Source organism: Dermacentor albipictus, chromosome 1 (assembly GCF_038994185.2).
Source record: "Dermacentor albipictus isolate Rhodes 1998 colony chromosome 1, USDA_Dalb.pri_finalv2, whole genome shotgun sequence".
Classification (NCBI taxonomy): Eukaryota; Metazoa; Arthropoda; class Arachnida; order Ixodida; family Ixodidae; genus Dermacentor; species Dermacentor albipictus.
Genome location: NC_091821.1, coordinates 342,180,141 through 342,200,453, shown reverse-complemented (window position 1 = coordinate 342,200,453; position 20,313 = coordinate 342,180,141). Strand labels below are relative to the sequence as shown.

At 49.3% G+C, this 20,313-nt stretch overlaps 2 protein-coding genes across 7 annotated transcripts in view; one reads left to right on the top strand and one right to left on the bottom strand.

The window, feature by feature from the left end:
• Positions 1–20,313, top strand: part of LOC135907969 (uncharacterized) — a 435,033-nt gene that overhangs the window by 132,178 nt on the left and 282,542 nt on the right. The gene's annotated exons all lie outside the window — the stretch shown is intronic.
• The window catches only part of Elk (Eag-like K[+] channel), a 195,264-nt gene that overhangs the window by 157,448 nt on the left and 17,503 nt on the right, over positions 1–20,313 (bottom strand). For all 3 annotated transcript variants that reach the window (XM_065439513.1, XM_065439460.1, XM_065439380.1), the window contains exon 2: positions 19,225–19,316. The gene's annotated coding sequence lies outside the window, so the exon portion shown is untranslated. The remainder of the gene's footprint in view (positions 1–19,224; positions 19,317–20,313) is intronic.

Sequence of the window (20,313 nt, the reverse complement as noted above, 5' to 3'; positions counted from 1 at the left end):
TGCACCCCGAATTTAATCGGGGCCGACGCCAGGACCGTGCCAAGGCACTGCTGCGCTCCTTGGGTGGAAAGAGGACTACGCGCTTTGTAGACGCCGCAGAATACACACGAGAACACCGGTTCACGGCGGTAGTCGTAGACGTTAGCTCCCGGCTTACGCACGCGTGTAGTGTCGCAACAGAATACCCTGAAACAGCAGAAGAGGTAGCAATTGCGCTTGCGCTTACCGACCCCCTCTGCGAGGTAGTTTTTAGCGACTCGCAATCCGCAGTTCGCAACTACGCGCGGGGGCGCATTTCCTCCGAAGCTCTCCAGATTCTAAGGAAAGCTGGTCGACAGCACTTAGATAACACCGCCATCATATGGTTTCCAGCGCACGTCGCCACCCCCACCGATGAGGGCCTCATTAACTTGAACGAGGTAGCACACCGCTCTGCGCGAGAACTAACCCGCCGCGCAGAATCGGAGACCGCCTCTTCGAGTTCAGAACTGCTGGCTCAAAACACGCGAGAACGCCTGGTCAGGTACAATGACATCACCAAGCACTATCAGCTAGGCAGGCGGTTGCTGCCCCCGCCTCACCCCATGCTGAAACGTCGCCAGGCAGTCATCTGGCGACAATTGCAAACACAAACCTTCCCCAGTCCGGTGCGATTGCAGCACATTTTCCCCGCGCAATACCCGACTGCTCTTTGCAAATTATGTCAGGCAACTAGAGCGACGCTGTCACACATGTTGTGGGAGTGTCGGGTTACATCAGCTACAATGGCAGTAGCTCCGGAGGCTCTTGCGTCGAAGTGGGCCGCCGCTCTGCGCAGCTCCAACCTCAAGACACAAGAGTGGGCTGTCCAGCAAGCCCGAGAGGCGGCGACGAGGCAAGGCCTCGAAGTCCCCTCATGGGAGACCTGAGCCCGGGTCGTCAAATTTGCCGGATTCAGAATAAAGTTGTTTCCATCCATCCATAACTGGTTATGGAATTTTGTACTAAGAAGCTACCTAACGGCGTCACAAGAGGAGCTTCAAAAATGAGTTCAGGCTATCACCGAAAAAAAAGAAAAGCACAACCGCGTCGTGACATAAAAAAAATGCCTAATAAATTGGCAAAAGAATGGGGGAGCGATCACGCAAAAACGATCAGGAAAGCGCGTAACTGACTTAACACAGTATTCTCTCCATTGACACTTCAAGCTCTCCTAGGCTTACTATTTTATTCATGCTTCGCTTTTTAATGTCCCTCTGCTCCGAAGGAAGGAAGGAAGGAAAAAGTGGAGAAGGAAGGCAGGGAGGTTAACCAGTTTCGCTTAACCGGTTTGCTACCCTACACATGGGAGCGGGATGGGGGAGATGAAAGATGGGAGGAGAGAGAGAGAGAGAGAGAGCACATAACACAGCGAACACATCGTCAGTTACAGTCCGTCACTCTTGCGCAGTACGCGATATCACTGTCACAGCCGCTTGTCCAAGCCCGTATCCTTCATAAACCGAAGTAGTCCCTTCGTCGCCTTCAGCTGCGATGTCTTCTGTCGGCGATGTGTGAAAATGGTTGCAACTGACAATGGTCTATTGTCCAGGTGCGCTAGAACAGATGCCATGGACTGTCTCTGAACATTATATTCAGGACAGTCGCACAGAATGTGTTCCAGCGTCTCCTCGCAAAGACAGGCATTGCAGAGAGCGTTATCGGCCATTCCAATGCGAAACGAGTAGGATTTCGTGAAGGCCACCCCTAGCCATAAGCGATAAAGCAGGGTGGCCTCACTTCGGCGGAGTCCAGTTGGCATACAGAGACGCATCAATGAGGGCAGGTCGTGTTGATGATTGCTGCGGTTGGTCGGGCTGCTTGGTGTGCACCATAGAGAGAGCGTGATCTCCCGTGCAAGCACTTGAAGTCTGCTGGCTGCGTCGGACCGCGAATGTGGTATGGCCTCTTCTTGTGTGTCTTCAAGAGCTGTCCGAGCGGCTTTATCAGCGTCTTCATTTCCTATGACGCCGCAGTGACTTGGCAGCCACTGAAACGTCACGTGATGCCCTTTCTCATGTGATGTATGAAGCAGGCATCGAATATCGAGCACGAGCTGTTCGAATGGCCCGCGACGCAGAGCTGATAGCACAGATTGGAGGGCTGCCTTTGAGTCACTGAAAATTGACCATTGTCGAGGTGGTTCCCGATTGACGAAACTAAGAGCAGCGCGAAGAGCAGCTAGTTCCGCAGATGTAGATGTCGTTGGGTGGTCAGTCCTAAAGCTGATGGTAATACCTCTTGCTGGGACGACCACAGCACCGGACGAACACTGGATGTTTGTGGAACCATCTGTATAAATATGTGCACTCTCCGCGTACCTCTCGTGCAGAAGAAGCAGAGACAGTTGTTTGAGCACAGGCGACGACAGCTCAGACTTTTTCCCGATTCCTGGTACGCTGAGATGGACTGTGGGGCTGACAAGGCACCAAGGGGGTATCGGTGGCTTAGATGGAGCGGTGAAGCCCGAGGGAAGTTTGTCGTTGTACTTGACGATAGTTTTCGAGAATGATGCTTGGTGCCTGTCTGAAGGTAGTGTTGCAAGGTGGTGATAGGGGGCACGTGCAAAATGTCTGATATGCGTTCTCAGGGCTTCCACCGTGATGTGAGTTTGCATTGGATGGTCCCGAGCAATCGCAATAGTTGCCTCAGTTGACGTGCATCTGGGCAAACCAAGACAAACTCTGAGTGCTTGAGCTTGTGCTGCCTGCAGAACACGAATATTTGTCTTGCAGGTGTTGGTCAGTACAGGTAGACTGTATCTTAAGAAACCGAGAAAGAGAGCTCTGTAGAGTCTCAGCATTGCGTCTACTGACATCCCCCACGTCTTTCCTGTCAAGTATTTAAACAACTGGGAGGTTGCTGTCAGGCGCCGTTTCATGTAGGCCACGTGTGGGCTCCAACTGAGGTCTCGGTCGATAATTACGCCAAGAAATCTGTGGGTTCTGACATAGGATATGGTCCGCCCATTGATTGAGATGACATAAGGCGTCATTGGTTTGCGAGTAAATGCTACTAGGGCGCATTTTTCTGGCGATATGCTCAGACCTTGTTCACACAAGTAGCTCGATGTCAAAGTAGCCGCTCTTTGAAGCCGTGCACGTACCTGAGGACGTGTGACTGCCGAAGTCCAGACACAAATGTCATCTGCGTATATTGAAATTTTGGTGGTAGTTGGCAAGTGTTCAGCAAGCCCAATAAGAGCGAGGTTGAATAGCGTCGGGCTAAGAGCACCGCCTTGAGGAACGCCCCTGCTGGTATAGCGTCGCGTAGTTGGGCCATCGTCGGTTAACACATAGAATGATCTTGCAGAAAGGTAACTTGCGATCCACAAAAATACTCGACCACCTAGGCCAACCGTCACAAGAGCGTCGAGAATTGCCTCATGTAATACGTTATCGTATGCCCCTTTCACATCTAAGAATAAAGCTGCAGATAAACGTTTACGGGACCTTTCGTGCTGGACATATGATACGAGATCAACTACATTGTCGATGGAAGAGCGGTCACGTCGGAAACCAGCCATGGAATTCGGATAAATCTTGTAGTATTCAAGGTACCATTCCAGGCGGCCAAGGATCATCCGTTCCATAATCTTTCCTACACAGCTGGCCAACGCTATGGGGCGGTAAGAGGCGAGCTCTAGCGGGGATTTGCCCTGCTTCAAGATTGGCACCAGGCGGCTCACTTTCCATTCGTCAGGAACATTTCCCTCCTGCCATGAGGTGTTGTAGAGACTCAATAGTGCTATCCGTGCGGATTCTCCGAGATAGCACAAGGCTCGGTATGATATACCATCTGGGCCCGGAGATGATGAGCGCCTGCAGAGAGCTAGTGCTGCCTCGAGCTCCTCCATTGAGAAAGGAAGGTCCATGCGGCAATCACGGGAACGGGGGACGTCATCTCGGGCTGGAGGGTCTGGACGTGTCGCTTGGTCTGCCATCCGCGCACAAAAGTCTTCTGCGACATCGACGTCTTGCCGCCCTTGGAAAAGCGCGAGCGCCTTGAAGGGAAAACGCTGTTCCGGAAGGCAACGCAGCCCTTGCACCGTTTTCCAAATATGAGATAGTGGCTTGCGGGGGTCGAGTGTCTTGCAAAACGTTGCCCAACGTTCTGACGCTAATCTATCCATTCGACGCTGAATCTTCTTTTGTATCCTCCTGGCTGCCCTAAGGTCATGGATTGATTTTGTACGCCGATATCGACGTTCCGCCCGGCGACGAAGTGCGCGAAGTCGCTCTAATTCTATGTCGAAGTCATTCCGCGTGTGAGAGATCGTCAGCATGCGAGTGGTGTTTCGCATCGTATTTTTAATTGTTTGTTCTAACCCAGAGGGTAGGCCCTCGCTGCAGGCATCTTCCATATCAGATTTGAACTTGGCCCATTGAATCGTCCGAATGGTATTCCGTGGGCCAGATCTAGACGACAACCCTTTGATGTTCAGATAGGTGGGAATGTGATCACTCCCATGTGTCTCAATATCTGGAAACCACTTCACACATCTGGCGAGAGAGTCGGAAACGAAAGCAAGGTCGAGGCAGCTGCCGTATGACACGCCTCGAAGAAAGGTGGGGCTACCATCGTTCAAGAGAGTAAGGCCATAGTTGTATGCGATGTTTGATAATCTTCGTCCTTTTGCATTTGTCTTTGTACTCCCCCATGCTGGATGGTGTGCATTGAAATCTCCAATGATGATCCATGGGGTGGGGCAAACACTCAAGATATCCGCTAATCTTCTAGTGTCGAAATTGCTGGAAGGCGATATATACACGCCTATGAGAGTAAACAAGAGTTTGTTCTTTTTAACTGTGATGCAAATGTACTGATTGTCGTCGTGGGGCGCAATTGGTTGCAAAACATAGGTGAGTTCACGACGAACAAAAACGATGATTTTGCTGCATGCACTATTTGTTGAGGACACGAAACATTCGTACCCTGACAGTCGGATTGGTTTCGACAAGTTGGGCTCACAAATGACAATGAGTGGAAACACATTGGTGTACACATACTGACGGAAATCTGAAATTCGTGATTTTAGCCCTCGGGCGTTCCACTGCATGACGGACGCTGCCTTGACTTCTTTTCGGAAGGATGGGGTATGGGTAGCCATCTTTCTAGTTGAGGGATTCAAGCACTGGGCTTAAGGCGTCCAGCACTTTGAGTGCGCTTCGAGCAGACGGTGTCCCCATCTCAACTAAAATCGTTCGAATAGCCTCCATGAGGGAACGTAGCACCGAGATGACTTGACCATCTGGTTTAGGCGAATCATCAATGGCCGGAGAAGGCTCCGGTGGGGCCGTGACCTTCTGAGGTTCCCTAGCAAGGGAGCGGCTCGGTAGTGCAGGCCATTCCTCTAAAGAAAGAGTCTTATCTGATTCTCTCGTGGAAGTGGTAGGCCCTTTCGCGGCGCGAGTAAGTGGTACCGTAGTGGAGCGGGTACTATAGATTCGCGCATGCGCCTTCTTTGAAGACGTACGATGGTGTCGACGTCGACGCCGACGCCGAACTACTTCGGCTGCCTCCCTGTGGGCCGAATTGTCTCTGGCCATTTGCTTAAGAACCGCGCGCTCCCTCTTGATGCGGGGACAGTCCTTCGACGAGGCTACGTGAGGGCCGCCACAGTTGGCGCACTTCAGAACTGTGGCACCACAGGTCTCTTCTGCATGAGGTTCAGCGCAACGGGGACACAGTAGCGAGTTGGGACACACGCCCTTGACGTGTCCCAGCCTGAAGCACTGATGGCATTGAAGCGGCTTCTGGATGAATGGTCGAACCGGATGTCGAAAATGTCCGACTTTAACGTGGGATGGTATGCAATCCCCCTTGAAAATTACTTTTACGCAGCGCGTATTCCCAAGACGGCGCACTTGCGTAATGATCGTGCCCTCGTTTGCCGGCTTGATGAGGCTAGGTAAATCATCATTGGGAATGGCAGTGTCAATGTCGTAAATTACACCAGCTATCGATGTGTCGTCGATCGGGATGAAGGGGCGCGTTTTGATTCCGCCTAGCTCCGAGATTTCTTGAAGTGTTCCAAGCGCACTCGCGTTGTACACGTCTATGGCGAGTATATTCTTGCGTGGGTTTATTCTGATGTCTTTAATTTGATTCGGCACCGCACGTTCCAGAAAAATGGATAGGGCTTGCCTGTTCAGCAACCGTAGGTTGCTTGACGGTTCTTCCGGCATAAAGATGATGACGTGTGGCCAGCGCGCAGGCCTTGACTTCACAGTCGTAGTGCTCGCAGGAGTTGACGGCGCTGTGTTGGCGGTCTTTCTCTTCGCCCTCTTACTCCGAACGGGTATGAAGCCGTCGTCGGATGAGTCGTCTTCCGACATAGAGTACAGCTCGGTGTCCTCGGTGTCGCTGGTGGAGCCAACTCGCTTCCTTGCGGTTGACAGCCGTGATGACTTCTGGCCAGGTGGGCCTCTGGCATTCTCCGCGTCCATGGCCGCAAGACGGGGAGGGGAGGCACCTCGAGAGGCGAAAATTTCACCAAAAAATCAGAGAGCACAGAAACAAGCTTGGTTTGGTTTGGTTTGGAGCCTGTAGATGTAGCACAACCCACTACGGGGGATTGGCCATGAATCGGGCGGCAGTGGGTTGAAAAAGAATACATACCTAAATAGGATTTTTTTTTTTACTGAAAATGTGATATTAAATTAATTCTAATCGTTAATAATAATTTTCATGATATAGTTTCTTAAACTTAGAAGTTAATATTTTTGGTTTCTTGTTTTGGAAAATAAAACAGTAAATTTAGCATGGGAGTCTCCTTGTTTCCATTATAAAATTATATATGGCATCACATACGTTCCTATTACAGTGTCCTAGTGCCGACGCCCCCAGAGACAGAATGATAGGTAGCGTGATGGCTAATCCAAGTTGGCGGAAGGGACCTTCTAGAAGTCGTTTTCTATGCACGTTGAATCTACGACACTCAATAAAAAAATGATCCATAGTTTCGGGTTCATTGCAGTAAAAACATTTAGGAGAAGGTGCCAAACCAGACCTGTGAGAATAGAAATTAAGCCGTGGTATTCGGCAACGCAGACGCGTAAAGGAAACTTCAAATTTTCAGAAACAAGCGTTCCGACAAGAAGACACTTCGTCGTCTTCATCCCCTCTGCTCCGAGATAACCGATACAGCTGGCACGTAGATCCTCGAATACAATTCCTTCCTCGCAGCACGTCGTGTCATGCTGTAGGCGCACATTTGAGCGAAAGAAACTTGGTGTAGGCATATATTTTACACAACCACGCTTATTGGGGAACATCATTTGTCCAATAACCTAAGAGATGTCTCTGATATGACTACGGAGTTACAGGTTTTAATAGGACTTCACCTCGATGTCACACGTCCGTATTTGCTATGTCAGTGAGTATTTTCTATCCCAATGCTGTTCTTACATATGCAGCAGGCCTCCGAGCCTCAATTATTGTTCTTATCTTTCAAATGAATCGCACTCTGCCGCTGCCATCGCCTACTCAAATGCCTCCACGCAACTTAATCTTAGCGTAACTCTTAACACACCGAAGGACCGAAGGTAATGCTTTAGAAGGTGTTGAGGCTTCCAATCGCATGCCCATGCTGGACGAAACTTATGGGCATGTAGTGGAACGTTTGCGAACAGTGGAAGAGGCGAACGGGTGGAACAAGAGAGAGAGAAAGCAAGGACAGGAAAGGCAGGGAGGTCAACCAGAAGAGTATCCGGTTTGCTACCCTACACTGGGGGTGGGGTAAAGGGGAATAGAGAAAGGAGAAAGGGAGAGAGTGAGCACTGAGTACGTGTTGGCGGGACACTATGCACAGGTACACTATAAACGGTCTCTTAAACCGGTGTACCTCAAGTATTGCAATAATGCACGATTCGCTTCTCCTATTCAGCTATGCGCATGCGCGTACACTCGCCTCGGCTGCATTGCAAGGTGCGCCGCCGTTACCGCACGGCAGGGCTGCGAAGCGAGCACGTGAACCCTTGCATAATCCGTGACAATTTCCTGCGCTCGAGGGACAGAACAATAATTTCGTTCGTGTTCTGGGTGAGAATATTGGTTCAAGAAAACACTTCAGCAGTTCGTGGGAAAGACTGCAAGCCGTTTTGTCGACGAAAACGACTTCGGGAACTAACGCTCGAGCGATATGCTCACTGTTTTCATAACATTGAGCATATGAATGTTTTCATAACTCGCCCAAATCAAGGTATTGTTGCGCAACGTTTGCGACGAGTCTCATGCCGGAGACTAGCTGTACTGTCGATTGCACAAGCTGGCGTGAAATGGTGAATGTATTATACTGGTGCGGCGCGCGCAGTCAAATAAAAAATGAAAAATAAAAACAGGTACGCCTCGTTACAAGTGCTTCCTGAGTGAGGCGAGCCTGCGTTCTCGTAAAACCACGACACCAGCGCTGTCAATGTTCGAATTGCACTTGCTGCCCTAGCACTCACTCGGAAATCTCGGCGATGTTTTAATCTACCGGTATGTGTAGTGCAGGGTTATTACCATTGACTGAAGAACGCGTTACCGCATGCAGGCGGGCATAGCTGTACGGTGGCGTGGGGCTCAACAAAAAGAAAAATGTCGCCATACGGCCCACGGGAATACATCTATCGAAACCAAAGCTACACACTCGCGGTGTTGCGTGATACACAAATCGCGAATCTAATTTTTTTTCAGGCTAATGAAACTTACACGCACCTTTACCTATACCGACGGCATAACCTACCGTGTCCTACGTAATCTTGGCGAAGAGGCTCGGAAAATGTACCTGCTCCTGTTCGACAGCTCCTGGCAGACAGGTACGGTTCCCCAGGATTGGAAGACCAGTCGCCTAATTCCACTGCTCAAGCCCGGCAAGTCGCCTGTAGACGTTGCATCACACCGACTAATTGCGCTTGCCAGTTGCACCAGGAAACTAATGGAGAGGATGGTTCTAGCACAGATAGAATGATACCTCGAACATTACCAGGTATATCAAGATGCAATGGCCAGTTTCAGGCGTGGTCGTTCTTCTATAGACAACGTTATCGGCTTGGTGACATACGTCGAGCTCCAGAAGTTCTTCAAAAGGTTATCTACTGCCCTTTTTTGTGGACGTTAAAGGAGCGTACGATAACGTAACGCGCGAAGCGATTTTCAACGCTTTAAAGGCAGTAGGGCTTGGGTGGAAAGGTCGGATTCGGCATTAGTAGCTATCTACACAAAATATCATTTTTCATACTTATCGAGGATGGCCGAACCTCTCATCATTACAGTAACCATGGGGTGCCTCAAGGGCGGAGTACTGAGCCCAACGCTCTTCAATCTAACACTCATTGGACTCGCCGACATCCTTCCATGCACCGTTAGGCTCTCCATCTATGCCGGCGACATCTGTATATGGACGTCGGGTGTTATCTGACTGCAGTTTCACGCGCGTTTTCAGATGGCAGTAACTTTAACATCATGCTACCATCGATAACAAGGACTTCAAATATTATGTGAAAAGTGTGCATTGGTGGCATTGAATAGGAAGCCAATGTCTCCATACGTGACATCCCTCGACGGACAACTGATTTCGTACAGCACAAGTCACAGGTTGTAGGGGGTGGTCATTGACAAATCTCTCCTGGACTCCTCATGGGAATTATGTGAGGAAACACCTAACGGGAATCTGGTATATGCTTAAGTTCCTAGCAGAAAAGACCTGAAGACTGTTAATACAATCTATGCTGCAATGTATAGGGTCCTCTTTATTGGATTCCTGTGGTACAGCCTGCCGGTCATCTCCAGCACCTGAAGAGCTAACCTGCATACAATCCAAAGCATCGAAGCCCAAACCCTCAAGATATGCCTTGGTCTACCGCGGAGTGCGTCAACGACTGAAGTCATTGCAATCTCTCAAGGTTACACTACACTATTAGAACGCACATTACCATTGAGAAAATGCTTGTGCACATAAGACACTCCGCCCGGACCGCTACCCACCACCTCGCAAATCTCCCAGTAAAAAGGCCCCACACGACATTCAGTGCGACTGTCTTCACGCACCATGCCTCTCTCAGGTCAGGTTACGCACCTGCGGCAAGACCGATTCCTCCGTGGTGTGTGAGCCGTACTCAAGTAAACCTAAAAATCCCAGGACATTAGAGAAAGTCGGACTTACCGTCATCAGCACTCAAGCAACTACCTTTACTTCTCTTGTACGAGAAATACAGCGACTGCACACACGTCTATACTGATGGATCAACTACATCAACCAGTTCCGGTGGCGCTGTAGTTATACCAACAATGGGAATTTCCCAGCGGTTCAAGACTTCCCATCTCATACGTCTACAGCTGCAGAGCTCGCGGCTCTCCACGGCGCGCTTCATGTGATAAATTCTGAAAGACTTCGAAAATGAGAAATCTTCCTCGATTCAAGGCCGGCCTTGCAATGTGTGCAATCGTTTCTCCGACATGGAACTCACGATCAGCTCACCTGCGAAATAGTGGAACTTGTCCATCACTTGAGGAGAGAAAAGGGTCACGATATCTCTTTTCAATGAATACCAGGCCATTGCAGTGTCATTGGAAATGATGACGCAGATAAGCCAGCTCGGACATCAAACAAAGACCGCTGCGTCCCCATTGCTCTCTCAAGGACTGGAGCTGTGAGACAACTTCACATTCTAGCACGCACGCTCTCTCCTTAGCGGAGTGGAATACCGCACATACAAGGTGCACCAGACTGCACAGACTAAACCCTTCACTACAACTCGGACCTCCAGTAGGACTGCACCGGCGCGAAGCGTCTCTTCTGTGACGGTTGTGGCTGGGAGTTGCCTTCACGAAAGCTTATTCAGCATTAATTGGAATGGCTGATAGTCCTGCATGCGATGTTTACGGATGCGAGGAGAACATTGACCACTTATTGTGCCACTGTACTCAATTTCATGCAGGAAGACATTCTTTATCCAACACATTGAGGAAACGAGACGATCATCTTCTAAGTGAACAGACAGTACTAGAGCACCGCCTCACCGATCATCGTCTCTGAAGCAGTGAAGGCACTTGTGTACTTTCTGTAAAGTGTGGTTTGCACGAGCGGCTTTGACTCAAGTACTGTCCTTGGGCTTCTCTATACCCTCTCTCTCTATTTCTCTCTCTCTTCTCTCTCTTTCCATTCTCCCTTCGCCCAGCGTAGGGTAGCCAACCGGAGTTTGGACTGGTTAAAACTCCTGCCTTGCTTATATGCCTCTCTCTCTCTCTCTCTCATTCAAGTCGAGCCACTCCAAACGACATGCGAGGTTATCCTGAATAAAGTCCTGCCGTGACGTGATTGGCACTGACGCATGTCTTCACCAGTTGGATAAACGTACTCGCCAACCTGTTGAAGAATAAAGGCTGGTGCACATCTCAAATATTGCTTACAAATGGCCTGCACGTCGCATTGGCATGTTGTCTTCGCGTCGGTAAATGAAAAATGTGTTATTGCTACACGCAAGCAAGTAGGCGCACGCTAGAGCAGGACGATGAGGAGCTACTCTAACACAAGCGAAAAAAAATGGCTGTGGCTTAGGTAAGGTTAAGCCCAGGATGCGAAGCATACTAGCCTTTATTTTAGTTGTTGAACCACTGTTTAGCCTGGTGAACTGCTGTTGCTTGGCTATATTTGGTTCGGCTAGACGAAGAAACAACTCATGCATTACTTCTTCGCCTTCAAGAGTGGAACGCGACAGCGTTCCCGTCGACCCGCCAAGGGGTGTAAGACAATGGGCTACAGGGCAGCGACTACGCGCCCCGCATTGGACGCGGTGAGCGTCGAGCAAAGCAGCGTTCGGCGCGGCAACGAAATGTGCGCCTGAGCAAGAGACGCACGCCTTAGAAACAGCGCGTTTCTAAGGCAACACCGCATTCACTAGAGGCGCTTTTGTACCGCTTTGAAGCGTTGTACTCGTGGCTCAGTGGTAGCGTCTCCGTCCCGCACTCCGGAGACCCTGGTTCGATTCCCACCCAGCCCGTCTTGCAAGAGTTGAGCCAAAGCCACTTCTCCTCTGTCGTGACGTCACGGTGTCACGTGATTTCATGGTCACCGCCGCGCCTGAGGAGCTGGGTTGAGCCCTCGTAATATGCTTCGCATAAAAAAGAAAAGCAAGAAGAAAATAAGCAGGGTCGGCCGTCGTGATAGACTGCTTGGTCAAACGCTACCACTGCGTAGAGGCTAGAATCGGCAGGAGCGTGCGAGTATCACCCGTCAAATTTACTTGAAGTGGCGCCCACTAGATGGGTAGCTTACTGGAAAAAGGTCTATTGCCGAGCCAGACTGCCAGGCTTAACCGTGTCGCTAGCATCTTAACCAGCCAAGCTTAACCCTTTGTAGCCTTCTAGAAGGAGGCTATAGAACGTACACAGAAACAGGGGGAAGCAGCACTCTACGAAAATCCAAAGGAAAGTGAAAAAAAAATTGAGTGTTGGCCGAGTCGAAAAGTACAGAAAGAAAAATCGTAAACGGTGGTCTTGAGTTATAGATGACTTGTCACGATGAGCCGCATGAAAAGCGTGAGCACGCCGTAAAAAGAAAGCACCGTGGTACTCGCTTTCCCCCGAGCGAAAACACTGGGCCAGAGTAATGCTCGTGCTTATCTGTTCTTACATAGAACAAATGAGTAGAAAAGAAGAAGAAACATTGTAGGAACAGAAGAGACAGCAAGAGAATGTATACAGCTGAGCAGTATAGAACGACACTGTGGGGGTAGCTCGCGAGGAATCTACTTACCCGGCCATTCGGCGGCTCTCAGAAACGCTTCTTTTCTTATTTTTGTGCAGTTTATTTCTCGGACGTTTTCCTGTCCTACATCCACCGCTTGCTGGTCTACCTAGCGCGGTTGGGGTTTTTCCCATTCGTTATGCCCATCAAAGTTGGATACGACGACGCGGACGATCCCACAAGAACAACAGTACGCTCGCCTGACCTAAAGAAACGAGCGGCGAGGCTCACGGAAGAACGAAAGAAGGTAGACAAGAGTGCATGAAAGAAAATTCTTAGGAAACACAGGACTCGACTACTTCTTGAAAAGGAGCTTCTACTCCCTCCATTGTTCTTGCCTTGCGGGAAAAGCGGCGCGTGCAGCAGGGAAATCGTCCTGCTGTTGGTTCGCGCGATCTGTTGTTTCTGCGCGCACTTCGTTATTTTTTTCTTTCCTTTTCTTCCTTTTCGTATTTTTTTGTCCTCCCCAGGGTCGCACTTTATAAACACCGAGTCCGACGCCCTGCATGCCTATGCTGACCCTCTCGAGAGCTTTGCGAGATGAGTGGGCATCGCGTGCTTCGTGCCGAGAAACATGAATTATGAAGTTTTCACGCAGTCCGACATAAACGCCCCCTGAACGACGCGCAAGGATGCGCCTAGAGCGCTGTTCGGGGCACTTGTGGCACGAAAAGGCGTGGCTAGGCCAATCAGCAACCTGCGGCTAACTGCACAGAACTGTTTAGCATACGTAATTTTGCTTGCACGCTGAAGTTAGAAACAGTGGGAAAGATTTCGCCCCCACGTTCAGCCCCTCGAGCTACCGTGGAAATAACTGTGAATTTATTCACAACGAGGTTGGTGTTGATTCAGTTATTCGTTGAACCTCTGAAACGGTAGGTCGTGGCAACACTAGCTACTTAAGGACAACGCTGATGGGCAGTCTCACCAGCGTAATAACCGCAGTACATGGTGAAACACACCGGTGTGAACATGTAGGGCGTGCAGTACAATATGAGCACGCGCATGCAAAGTGTAGAAATTTATGTGAAAGATCATCGATCAAAGGACATTTTCTGCTTGTGTGCTTTTCTACACCGCTAGCGTTCATTGGGCGCTGCGTGTTGCATTGCAGGCTGCACGCCAGACAGACAACTATCTCAAGAGCAAGCACAGTTACCCTACATAAAACAGACGCTTGGGCGAGTTGGTAAGACATATTTGAAACAGAACAGCGCTCGTCCGTGTCGTCCGTGAGAAACGACACGGCAGCGCTAGTGCGTGTCGTTTCTCCCTGCTTGTCCCCGTGAACGCTGCGCTGTTCTGTTTCAAATACCCTGCATAGCCTTAACCATACGAAGTAAGACTCGAATGTCATCCCTACGGAACAACAGAGATATGCTGTGCTTCTCCAGGACGTGTCAGCTGTGTTAAAGTGGACAGCGGAGTGTGCGCACCAGACATCTCTTCCCGACATTTTCCCTTCTCGTTTTGTCTGTGTTCTGTTTTTACATCCCTCATATTGTATTCGGTGGCAAAATAGGAACGGCCCGGTTACCCTCCCTGCTTTTCTCATTTTTCTCTCTGATTGACCCTATGCGGCAGATTTTCTCTTCAGAAATAATTTGCCGCGACTTAGAAATCGCCATTAGCATTTACAATAGGCATCGGTAGCAAGGTTCGCAACTACGTCCTTTGGAATAAACTGCGCGAGTTTTGCATTATCAGATGTCCGCCGCGTCACGTCAGGCCATCAAGAATAGGATTGTCTGGAAGCAGGTTGCTCCTGTTCAACGAATCGCATGTGGGAAAATAGTTCAACTGATTGTGAAAACAAAATTAGAAAAGTCCCAGTTTCCTTCATGCACGCGGCATGAACGTGCACGTTGTCGTTGTTGTTGTTGTCGTCGTCGTCGTCGTCATTGTCGTTGTCATCGTCGTCGTTGTTGTTTAAATGACGAGATCCGCGGGGATCGGCCTCTGAGGGCCTGCTATGCGAGTCAACAAAACGTCTGCAATAAAAACCTTTCACGCTATAATTGTTCATCGGTCCAAATTCGAGCCAATTGTGAGGTTTGTCAGCCAATGGCAAACATCACTTACGAACAAAAAGTTTGTCAATATGGTCCCAAGTTCTCATTTGGTTGAATGTTATCAGCGTTCCGGCGTTGACTCGTAAGCTACAAACATCGGTGCACGACAGGTGTTTTTCAGTGCACAATGTCTTGTTGTGTAAAGGCTTCTGAGGCCATTAAACGAACCCATGTTTCCAGTGATATTCTGCAACACAATTTGTTTTGCCCTTTCATACGGTCCAGGTTGTTAGCGGGATTGAGTCACTCCGCGGAGTGTGATAACAATGAAAGAGGCTTCCGCAACAAAATAATCCAGTCCGGGCAGTATAACGTCACAGGTGGTCGATATTGATCCGGGGACCTCCACTTCAGCGTTTTCCGTATGCTCCACGATGTGGCCTTGGTACGCAACTGCTGAAACTTGGTCGCAGTGTAGAACTAATTATGCGCGCGGAAATATTGGAGAGGTTAAAAAATCGGCGGACAGCCCTTTCAAGCGGCCATACAATGGACTCTGGCGTTCTCTCCGGATATTTGAGTGCAAAGAAAGTGTCCCTAATTAAAACCTGCTCTGCTCCCGTCATAGCCAGGCGCGGTATGTACCGGCGACTAAGCCGAACGACGCTGCGCCGACGGGGTGGATCAAACGCTTCGGCAAAGTTTCTCTCACATACTCCGGCACCAGTTGCAACGGTGATTCGAGAACTAGGCATGTCTGTTCGAGATGAAAACGTTGCCGTATTTGTTTGTCTCCGGCAAATAGTTTCGGCATAATGAAACTGGAGGCGTGTTTCGGCACTATTAACTCTGCAGAAAATTAGGAAAGCTACTTCTAAACGAAAGCGAACGCTACGTACAATAAAAAAAATGCCGGTCACCAGCAAGCAAAGGTTCTCTTGATTTTCGAGGTCACCTTGGACGGAGCCATGCAAAACAGGGGCCAAATCGTAAACGCTCATTCTCGCGTCTTGTTGTATAGCAAGCACGTATATAGATTCGTAATTTTATCTCAGTACAGTGGTCTCAGTGCTCTGTTGTAGTAACTAACTCAGGCAATGAGGCTATGTGTGCATTCTCAAGTTCAAAGCTCGCACATGTTGCCATGTTTAGGGCTTTCGCTATGCCAGGGCTCGGATGGAGGAGAAGCCTCACATGTGTTTCACTGTACTCCTGCTGACTATGCCTTCATATTGTATTTGTTCGGGTGCCCATTCTACGCTGCAAAGTAATCCGAAGAGAGTTGCTGTTAGAGAACGCCTCGTCTTGTTTTGTCACGACGTACAACATACAAAAGGGATGAAAACAATGCACAGCTTCATAAGGTACATTTTGCTTCATTGGTATGGGACACCTATGCCGAAATTTCGAACGGACATGCAGTTTGTATGTGCTACTATAAAGTACGCTGCGTTCTTACCAGATGGCGCTGAGGGTACCTTTACACCCGCGCCACCTGGGCAGCGCTGGTTCCCGACTCGTCCAACTCGCGCGTCCTCTAGCGACCACAGCTATACAAAAGCAGAGCAAGGACTCATTCTTTACTAGCTTGTTCTCCCCCCCCCCGCCCTCTTTTTTAATGCTTTTCCGCGTCCACTTCTCTCCTCAAACAATGTATCGATTGGGCAGCCCAGTGGCGCAGTCTCTCCTTCGGCTAGATGCGTCACGAATCCCGTTCTCGCCACTCGCAATTCGCCTTCCTCTTGCGCGGCCGGCACTTTGTCGACCGGATGCAAATGGACTTCGCTCCGAGAGTTCATGCATCTTCCCCTGCAACCCACTTTGTGGCGCTTCCAAAATGGAGCTCGTCGATCGGACACGCTTCACCGAGCCGTGCGCCTACCGAGAATTGCGCAGCGGGGCCGCGGAACTACGACTTGCCGGTAAATAAATCACCGACCACCACACCACGTTTCTGACAAGAGAAAAAGAAATAAATATCGCGCGGACAGTCGCGGTGATGTACGATGGCCAAGTATAGCCGTAGCTGAATTTCTGCGTTGCAGCATGTTGGAGCCTACCAGGTGCAGATGTAACTGTAGAAACAGCTGTAGGCTATTATTATAGGAGACCCGCCACTGTGAGTCTTGTCGTTTCTTTCCTTTGGCTTCATTTTGTACCTCGGCATTGTTTAGAACGGCGTCCTGAAGATACGACTTTGAAACACCAACGCTTAGGACAGAGAATCTAAATAATGACTATATGGCTTCCGAGGTTATCGGTCGCCTGTATAGAATGTGTGCGCAGGCGGGACTAATGAATTTGCTAACGCTTAGCGGTATACTGTGCGCATGCGCCTTCAATCAACCATTTTCATAATAAAACACTTGTGGCACACGCCCATTGAGCAAATGATGGAGTAATTGTCGTTTTACTAGTAGCACTTTGCAGGTAAAAGCTACGTCGACGTAGAGTGCTCACTTAGATTGGTAGCTCCTCCAGGAGGCACTATGGCTTACACGAACCAATAAGAGAGAGGAGGAAGGGAAGGATAGCCATTGAGCTTTGCGACCTTCTGCAGTGGGAAAGGTGAAAGAAATAAAGAAAGAGAAAGAGAGCACCGAGGAGGCGTTCATTCAACTGTGGCATTCGGTTTCTCAAATCTCTCGACTTCAGCAAGTTACCGCGGTTAAAGGAATTTTGTCCCCGAGCAAAAGAAAGCGATGAAGACCAGGCGCCCTTAACATCGCGTGGAATAGAAGGGACTGGTCGCCGTATAAGGGGGCAGATGTAGAAAAGATTTTCGTCAGCTTACACTCGGGCACGCAACTGTTACGTGTATGTGTGGTACCAGTGAAAACACACCCGCCTTCTGCAGCTGATCTTGCGCGAGCAGCCGAGTTCGGATGTTACTTTAAAATAACGAGGTCGGTAACATGCGAGAGACATCGATAAGGTCTAAAACCGCGCTATGCACGCGATCGAAGCGAGATGTTGCGCAAGCGCCCGTTACGTTTTAGTTTTTTTTCCCTCCCCTACATTTCAGGCTCAGAAGACTAAAAAAATACTGTATAATGTAAGAAAAAGGTGAAAAGAATAGCTTCGGAGCAACACGCATTGACGCACTTCGAACACGCGCGCGCCCAGCTTGTATATATAGTCCCACACAGACACACTCTTGGCTAATGTCGCTGCAGTTTCCCCGCAGTGGAGACGAGCGCTGCAGTGCAGCGACCATCGCGGTACTGGAGAGGATGGCCTTAATCCCCTTGAGTGGCTCCCGAACGCGGCAGCTCTCGCTTCTAATTAAGACTAATTGCACGTGGCGTTCGAATGGTTTTCGCTGGACTTTGTTGGCGCTTGTATTTCGCGCATTGCCGAAGCGCCGATGGCCTTGCCGGTCGTCGTTGTCCTCTGATTTCGGCAGTTTTTTTTTGCTCGGCGTTCGTTGTTAGCGCCGAGTGAGCGTGTTCCGTTTGGCAGCCGCTCCAACATGACTAATAGACTAATAAGACCTAAACGAATTTATCTCTCCTCGGCGTCACCAATCACGCTGGGAGAAATATCGAGAGCAAAAAAAAAAAAATACCCGTGGATCCAGAAGCGCTCACATATCCAAACGTTGGGACTATAAGCTGGAAACAAAGCGGCAAAGCCTAATGGAATGCCTTCACGAATGAACAAAAACTGAGAAATGCGCTGTCGTACTTTCAATGTCCATGCTCCTTTCTTTCTTTTATTTCCACGTATATTTCTTTTCTGATCGATGCATAGTATCTTCTTGATTGAATAATGTTCATTCCTACATAGGATCCTGGCCAGCGGCGGGCAAATTTGTTTTCGCGTATCTTTTAACATTCCGTCTCGCTGACGCATTTCACGAGGGGCGCAACGGAGTCCCAAAACTCAGACGTGCCCACCTGTGAACAAAAGCTATAACGATTAGAAATAAACCATAATAACAGAAAAGTCGGAATATATTCATGCGATTTCAGAGCTGTCACGCGCACGTACAATCTCCGCTACTTTGCTTTTTCTTGCCTATTTTTCAATCGTTTCACAATGGCGTCAGCGCGTTGAATGAGCGTGTGCTCTTTCTTCGTTTCTTGTTCCGGAGATTTTATATATATATATATATATATATATATATATATATATATATATATTCCGTTGTTATGCAAGTGATCCACTGGAGCGCGTGTCGAGAATGCACGCCTGGGTGGCTGGATGGATGGACGTTGTCGATCACCCGGCGAGAGAGCCTGCTTGTTAGTGCACCGAGCGCTTTATTCTCTCGGCCTAGCCACCCAAGCGCGCTTCGATGCGAACAGCGTGCGCTGTAAGGAGGTAACTACACATACGCTATCCTTGTCGAAATAATGCGCGGTTCCATTTTCTTTCTTGTACTTTTTTCCCGGTGCGTTCATGGAAAGCAGGGCGTACGGATAAGCCAATGAAGCGAGGCTTCATTCAGATGAGACTTACCGTGACACGTGTGGGCTCAATCCACGATCAATCCTTGCGAGCAGGTCCTGTCCTCGATGCGGGCCCGAGCAGTTGTGATGTTCTCTTGCGTCCTACGGCAGATAAGAGAATAATGGGAATAAAGGAAATGAAAGGAAATAACGGAGCTCATTCAATCAAGTTCCCTGAGACAGTCTAAGGGTCATCAGTCAAGGAGCCCAACCAGTAATCAGTGTAATGCTTTCGTTAGATTCTGCGTTGTTCATTAAAATTGCTAAATTGTGGTCAAAAGTTGGTCGTGATGGTCTTTTGCTGCTTTCTGACGATTCGAGCTTACGAACTTTCAATATAACGGGCTCGTTCTTTCTCCGCTATACTGAATATCTACACCCTGGATGGCTTTCACGGTTATTCAAACGCACGTGCACAATGACTCGTCATATAAATTAAATTATAATTTCTGTTGGCTGGCATCTACTTTCTTTGGAGCGGCTTTGTCAAGTATGTTTCTTTAAACTATCAGCGAGGTCGTTTTTCAATGGGTACCTGGCCATTGTGGAATCAGTGGCAATGATTCCGCCGATAACGCTGCTCGCACAGCACATCAAGAAGAGCACAGCGTTCCAGTTCCGCTTTCGAGGACAGACGCCACAAGGCAGCTTCGACACCTGGCACGCAGTCTCACACTGACCGAGTAGAACTCGCCAAACTTACGACTTACACGACTGCATCGACTAAACCACTTTCTGCAACTCCGACCTCCACTCGGACTTCCTCGACGTGAAGCTACGCTTCTCTGTCGCCTTTCGTTAGGAGTTGCCTTCACAAAGGCATACTCTACATTAAAATTGGAGTGACTGACAGTGCAGCATGCGAGGTCTGCGGCACCGAAAAAAACGTCGACCACCTGCTGTGCCACTGTCCACGATATGCCCCAGAGAGACAAGGACTTGCCAAAGCTTTCCAAAAACTGGACAATCGGCCGATTTCTGTGCAGGTGCTTCTGGAACACCACCATCGCCCGTCGGCCCATAAAGCGGTGAAGGCGCTTTTGTGCTTCTTAAGGACGACGGGCTTGTGCGGCCATCCGTGACTATTGATGCAATTCCT